This window comes from Tuber melanosporum (genome assembly GCF_000151645.1).
Source record: "Tuber melanosporum whole genome shotgun sequence assembly, scaffold_259, strain Mel28".
NCBI classification, from domain to species: Eukaryota; Fungi; Ascomycota; class Pezizomycetes; order Pezizales; family Tuberaceae; genus Tuber; species Tuber melanosporum.
Window position 1 is genome coordinate 90,831 of NW_003298929.1, and position 7,988 is coordinate 98,818.

The following is a 7,988-nucleotide window of genomic DNA, read 5'->3' on the forward strand; positions in this document are numbered from 1 at the left end:
AATAAAGACTCTATTTGCACCAAGATGTAGCGATTCTTCCACCATAGATGCAGCTGATATCCACTCTGCTACCGCTTCTTCCAGATAAATACTTGTTTGTAATTGTCTGGACTCATCTCTGATCACATCGAGGGAGAGGAGAATAGACTTCTTTTCAGGTCCCACATCCAGTATACCTTGGACCCACTATTTTCCTCATATCCAATCAATATAGATTTTACTGACTTGGCATCCAGCTTTTGTTTTCTTTTCTCAGGTAGGTGTACCCACGCCATAGAACCAAAAGCTCACAGCTGACTGACACTTGGCTGCAGGCCTCTCTAGTATTCCATAGGTAAGAGATACTAATTACTTCTTGTGGGTAAATGATTGTATGCATGGGCAGCTATACATACAGCTGGGCCCTAAATCCTTATCCTAATGTTAGAGTCCTCTAACATGCAGTATGCATTTTATATTAGTGTCCAATTCATGCTCTCTCCAAGGCCATCCTGTCCAGGACTATAGGCTGGGTTAAAGATATGCTGAATCCCAGCATGATCCAATTACTTTATGAAGTGGAAATCAATATACTCAGCACCTTCATCCAATCGCAGCACTTTGATTTCCTGCCCACTTTCTTTCACTACTCACTTTCGGTACATCTTGAAAGCTGCCAGCACTCCATCATTGGAGTGCAAAAATCTGACACTTACTCGGCCAGTGGCCACATCCATAAATGTGATTATGTACTATTCTCCATTCACACTATTCGCTTGCATCACACCACATATGTCTGAATGGACAATGGTTAGAATTTCCTGTAGCTTATCTCTCATCCTTGTTACAGCCCTCTGATGCTGCCATTTCAAGGCCTAGGTTCTATATATCAGAGACTCTTTCTGGTATAAATTTTGCTTATCTACATTCATATCCTTTACTGGTTCTGATATAAAGGGGAAAGAATTAACATCGTGGGTACGATGACACATTCCTCGATGCCAGACCCCTTTCATTATACTGTGTGCCAAATTGCTAGAAAGACCTAGCTTGGCTATCATGACTGGACTGTTATCCAGGGTTTGGGCTTCCTGTATTAGGAGATACAAGATCCTACTTTGAGATCCTAACTCTGTTCTCTGGCAGCCTTTGGTAACAAAGCAAGCGTCTTTCTTAAAGTCAAGTGCATAACCTGTGTCAACAAACTGGGAAACCACTATCAGGCACACATACAAGTTCAGCATGTACAAGACTTTGGTCAAGGTCATTACTCAATTGTTTTTCTGTATCTCTACGTTTCAAATCCTGCACGCCTCAGTTATTTTTCTATCAGCGATAGTAATTGATCGCTCTCCTTTAAGCGTTTCATAGCTTCCATACTGGTCCCGCTCTCCACAAAGCTGTTGGCTGGCTCGGGCATTAATCACGCAGCCCATTCTAGTCATCTTTATAAGTATTGTTGCTAGGAAGGTTCATACACCTTCTATCTTTGAATTCTGTTCTGACTTGCACTTATAGCAGTCTCATTTCCAATGGTAAACATTGCCGCAATTGAAGTATTGCTCCTTCTGCTGTCCCTGTCCAGATTGATCTGCTTCTCCCTGATTCGCCAGAACATGACAAACTCTACCAAATGTCAAACTACTGGGAATACCTCTCCTCTGGCCATAAAATCCTCCCCTTCTACGATGGCTTCCTGGAAACCTTTCCCAAGACTCTCTTAGATACTGTTTGCTACCTGGGTAGTTTGCTGCAAATGCAGTTTGCCAAATTGTCATATTGTCAGATCCTTCTTGCTTTACCTGCTCTTCATATTGGTAAGCTGATTCTTGTAGGAGCCTTCCACTCATGAAGTCCAAGATGACTACATCTGTGTATGACTAGACAGCCATTAATAATAGCTCTTACAATTGTGGCAAGCTTAGTATCAAGATTGTTATAAGCTTACTATGATCAATCCCCTTCCCATTAACTGACAAATTCTGTAGTTGCTTGACTAAGGATCTGAACAGATTTAAATGTTCAGCTATATCTGTGCCTTCGGCCAACTTTAAGGCTCATAACCGCTGTAGCAGATCCATGCATCTACTGCTACCGATTTCTTAATATACTTCCTGCAATGCCATCCATGCTTTCTTTGCAGTTGTTGCATTCTGAATGTGCAGTAATTGTTTGTCATTGATATTAATTTTGAGGATGGTATATGCCTGATCATCATTCTGACCACTTTCTTTTCTCCCTTTATGGCGACAAAGAAATACTTTTTCTTCAGAATTCAGACAATTCTGAAACGCCATGCATTATAGTTGCTCAAGCCCGTCACCATCAATCTGTCCAACCTTCCCATTGACTGAGTGAGAGAACTCGTCGGCATAGCACTATTGGCACAGTTGGCAATAGTACCATTAGTCATAGCTGACATAGTTGTCCTCATTTCCACACAACCTGTTTTCCATAATTGAATAACTATTCTGGTGGTTCCCGCTTGATCAGTTCAGCTCCGTTCCCCGTGCTCATAACGTGATGAAATAATTTGGGTAGAATCTGATCCTGTATTGCTGCTCAATCTTTTCTCAAACATCTGGGGCCATCGCTGCCCTTAACTACAAATAACCGTACTCACTCACTGTATCTGTTCTGACACTATCACATCATGTCTACCACTTTACATAACTTCTACGCTGTCCTTTCCAAAATCTTACAAGGTCTGCTACTGCAATCACATCACCAATACATAGTGCTCAGTTCTCCTTTCTCCGTTGTCACTTGCCTGCGCATATTCTTTTTTTCCCTTTCCCTTTCTGGTGATTGTACCACGTTGCCACAATTCTCACTATTCCCAAACGACCAGACACGTCTCCCGCAACGAACACCTTGCCACACACGCTGTAGCCAGATCATCAGTATGCACCGGTGATTAACAATACATACTGTGATGTAACTCGAAGGATGTTTTGGGAATTGGTAGGTCAAGGGGGTGCATCTGTGTTGCAGGGGAACTAGTGCAGCTTGTGGCGTACTGTCGGTTTTACGTTTAGTGTATCGTGGTTGTTGGTAGGTTTTTTGGTGCAATTCGTAGTGGGTAAATTGAGTGATATGGTATGGTAAGGTGGTGGTGGCGGTGGTTGTATGCTCTCCGGGAGTAGAGTAGAATCTTAAGGCCACACTGCGCTCTCAAGCAGGGTTCCGATCGGTCCGCGGAAGACTGGACTGGACCTCTAGTCCGGTCAGAAGTCAAGTCTAGTCTAATGATGGAAATTAGACCGACTTGGACGGTCCGGATTATGGGACTGACTAGGCTAGGACTGGTCTGACCAGGCCCGCCAAGAAATAGGATATTCACAGCCCATTGACGGAATTAACGTCCTATTTTGCTTTTTACTATTTTTATCATAGTTTATTACGTTCAAATAAAGATTTTCTTGATTAAACCCATTGTTTCCGTGGGTTATACTGCAGAGCCTTAGGAGAGTCAGAATGGAAATAGTGCCTCGCTTAGATTAGGGGCAGTGAAAATAGATTCACGAGTATCAATTTTTTTCGGAGCATTAGGTGAGTGATATTACATGACTACGGAGCACTTTATAAAGACTGGTCTGGGACTAGCTCGGACCGGACCGGACCGCCCGAGTTAGTCAAGTCCAGTCACGGCATCGACCAAGACTGGCAAGTCTGGTCCTGCCTCCAAGACCTGACCGGTCGGACTATTCGGAACCCTGCTCTCAAGTAGAGCACCTCTCCAAAGCCCTAACCCTTCCATCAGCCCAGAACCTGCATTTGTGGCGACAAACCACCTTACCCTTAACTTATTGACGCGAGGCGCACCATTTCTCAGCACGCCAGGTAACTGTAATAATATTATTTTCCTCATCCGGGCCTACCTCTTTAGACTAAGTCAAAATCCTTCGTCGACCTATCTCGGTGAACCTAGGTTCTTCCCCAATAGGTAAGATGGTCTGGGAAACAGCAGGAACACAATGGGTGTAGAATTTACTCAAGAACGGATTCTTGTCCTAAGCGGTCATTCTCCAACTTTTGACTTCCTAAATTATACAGTTTTCCGGGCTAGCGAGATGTCCTGAGCTTGACCAATGAGCCAGAAGGATTTTACTATGAATGTGGTACAACTGATAGCAGTTGTGTGCGTTATTAGGTCGGCTTGGGAGAGAGAGGTGTAAGTGCCAATGTTAAGCATCGTGTCGCGCTTTCGCTAGTACCTATTTTGAAATATGTCAGATCGGCGATCCTTCGATTGTAAGGTTATCGGAGGACGTGGTAGGAGAGAGTAAGATCTGGCTGGGGCGCATGGAACCAAGTCAGGAGCGGGATGGGTAAAAACACAATTGGCGAAAGCAAGGGTGATAGGTGTGATGGTGCTCCCAGAGTCGACCATATCGGCTATATTTAATTCTCAGAGTATTTTGATGTATGACAAGGAAGCAAAATGACAGTCCAAAATAATGAGGAATTATCCAACACTGACGAAAAGGCTATCGAGGCAGAATTATACATGGAGAAATCTCATCTCATCTCCCTAATCAAATCTACTGGTACTTTCTCGGAAATTTCATATCTCGCAGAATCATATTCGCCCCACAATCAAGAGCAAAAAGTGTAATAATATAGAGGTCTCGAGGAGATCCAGAAGAAACATTAGAAATACCTTGTGGAGTGTCAGAAATTAGGGGTACTCAAAGTAGAATGGCAGCGGTGATTCCTTAATCCAGCTGGGATTTGGTCTGGCCAATCACATCTAACATTCCGGGTCAGGCTTTCAGTGCCCCTTCAAAGGTCACCGAGCGATTCTCCTGGCCGAGCCTAAAAAATAGAAATAGTGGTTATGGGGCATCCCTTGCCCTCCACATGAGGAAGAAATCGTGATAGTTAATGGTGCTAACTAACTCTTTGGGGAGGAGGAAGCTTCGTTAGAGCCGGGGGACCGACTTGAGGAGGGTAAATCGCCCCCCTCATGCTTCTCAGTTGACCTGACAGCTCTTAGCCAATCTAATAAAATAGGCTATGTTCGGGGGAGAGTCAATGTTGGTCCTTTTAGTTTCTACGTTGTCGGGTGTGTCCTATATATACAAATATCTTCCCTTGCAGCGAAATATTCTCCTGTTCGCAAGCCCGCACTATCTGTCTCTGCTGTCGTGAAGAATCCACAGTGTTTCTAACCGCTACCCCGGGGTTCTTCGGAAACCTCTCCTTGTAGCATCAGACAATTCCAAAACACTCTCGTCTCTTCCAAACGTTTCGCAGTAACTTAGTGCTACACAAACCGTAGCACGATTCAAGCAGGCGGAACACAAACGCCCTAGTGCTCTCCATCTCCTCGGTCATGCAACATCAGACACCACTCCAACTTTCCCGCAACAACTAACTCCTGCCACAAACATCTCGCGTTCCTTCACATTCCTTCCTAAAACACACTAACCCTGGTTCAAACATCTTTCCCACCGAACTAATGCATTATTGTTTTACACCAGGTTACAAATCAGGTAACCCTGACCAAAAAAGGCTTCGTGAATTTCAACACAATCAACTCCCGGCCCGAATTGAAAGACCGCCATTGTCCTCCCACTTTGACGACCCCTATCCATTGTTAGACGGAGAATATAACATTTGCATAGCGAAAGCAGGGTTTATCTGTAAGGCTAATTACAAATAGGCTACATTTTAGTCATTTCACGCACACCAGTAATTGTATCGTGGCATGCATAAAGCCAACTTTCCTGGTATGATACCCTGACTATCGAAGCGTAGATTAGATTAGATCTTCCAAGATCTTTCGACAACCCTAATCTTGTTATGTTGTCAGATGCCCTACACTCTGACCATCCAAGGAAGATTTCTGACAGCGAACCGAAAAACATATTCCCGCATCATACAAACCTAACAAACAACCCACCACTATGCACGAAACATTCCCCAATGGTCAAACCAAGTAAGTTGGTTGATGCCCCGAGGTGGAGGTTTTCGAGTAACAGTTTCTAGGAGAGAAGTCCAAGCAGGTTGCTGTTCCAGTTCATGGCCGCCGTAATATCAGGGGGGATGACTTACGTTCCAAGAGCAAAGAACGAAGATCACTGAAAGTAGCGAAGCGGTTGCGAAGGAGAGAACTCGCAAAGGGGGAGGAGGGGTGGGGTGAGGGGGAAACGAGCAAAGGGGATTCTATGTAGATACCGGGAGGGGGTGGCGAGATTGCCATCAGGTCAAATACCAATTCTATAGATGGAGATGAGAGCGACATTGATGTATGTTCCTCCGGTTTTGACAAAGACGCATTTCAATTTCCCGGTGGGTTGCTGGGTGAGCTTGGGCGAGAGGTTCTGAAACCGCGGAGACTACTTCTTCCTCAATTACTTCAACGCATGCATTGGTGCGCAATCATGTTATGGTATCATGGCAGATGATTGAGGAACAGGAAGAGAAATGGCATCAACGTTATGAGCAGTGCTCTCAGCCGTCCGGGGCGCCCGAACGGCACGGTGGGGGGACTGACAAGAGCCCGTGACGAGACGGGACGGCAAAGTGTAGTGCGTCCTCGTCCTTGAACCCCCAGGACGGCCGTCATTGGGAAGGACGACAAGCCCCACGATCTGAGACATCTTTTGATAGGGGACGGCAGATGCCCTCATGGAGCTGTGGGGGGTAGTAGGGGACGGCCGGGGATGGTGGAGGACGGCCAGCAATGGTGGACAACTGCAGGGGACATCGGAACACTGTAGGGGACCGTGGGGGACGGCGGGGAATTGTCCTCTCCCCTAGTTTGTCGGGGAGGTTCTGGAAAAGACCGGACGGGGCCACACACTGTCGTCCGTTCTGGTCTTTTATTCCTACATGTCGGGCATGTTCAGAAAATGACCGGACGGACTGCCCCGTTGCGAACACTGGAGCCTGAGAGATGGAATCAACACTATAACCAGATGGTCAAGGATCTTGATGCCACGTTCGCGGAGCGTAGCGAGATAATCGAAGCTAAGTCTGCTAAGCGTGGCGAAGGAGATGGAAGCCAAGTTTGCTAAGCGTTCTAAAAAGCAATACCGCAAGATCAAGAACCAGGCGCTTGAAAATGTCAGACTTTTGGTTTGGCCCCCACCTCTCATGTTTCGGCAATGTCCCACTGCTATCTTATAAAGACTCTCGCTTTGACTTGGGAAACTAAAAGAATAAAGCTAGAGGAAAGTTTTAACCAGCCCGGCGCCTTAGGTAAACACTCTCACTATCTATCTATCTACTATCATTAACCTTTTGCTATGGAACGCATTTCCTATCATGCGAGAATTATGAATAAAATCAAATTCAATCTCACACAAGGTGTTCAGTCCGGACTTGACGAACTGGCCAAGACTGCAGAATTCAGAAGGTTCTCTACCACGAAATTGCATCCCGTCACCCGGTTAAGCGCGATGTTGACCGCTGTATCGCCGTAGTGTACCATCAAGCCTCGAACCATGCACATGGTAATAGTGGTTTCATCACACTCTACGAGGAGGAACACACGGTGAATAAACGTGCCCCACTGGCCACGTTCTTAAAGGTTCAGAGTGAGTGGCCGGATGGCCTCAAGTGGAGGGAGATCAAAAGGACATAGGAGACTGCGTCTTGGTGGGAGTTCTTTTTCTTCTTTTTTTCTGTTGTACCAATATGAAAATAGTTACTTAAATACATGATAAAGAGATCCAATCTTTTACCGGACATGATAATGTAGTGCAGGGAGGGAATAGCATAGTGCGTCCCAAATACTGAAGATTCCCAAGTTCAGAATGCAAAGCTCGGAAAGTTTTCTTAGACCGTACGTGCTCGACAAAGAGATAGCTAAATTATCGTCCCTGTTTCAATTCTCCAACAAAGGTCACCCTGAACTTCGCTTTCATGCCGAAAGGTGGCCATTTTCAAAACTTTGTGATAGCTCAATGTTAGGGTTTAATAGCTACCCTAAGAACTGAAATAATTGAGAATGGCGCTGGGATGTGCAAAATCTTCCCCTTTAAGTTAGATGGAGAGAG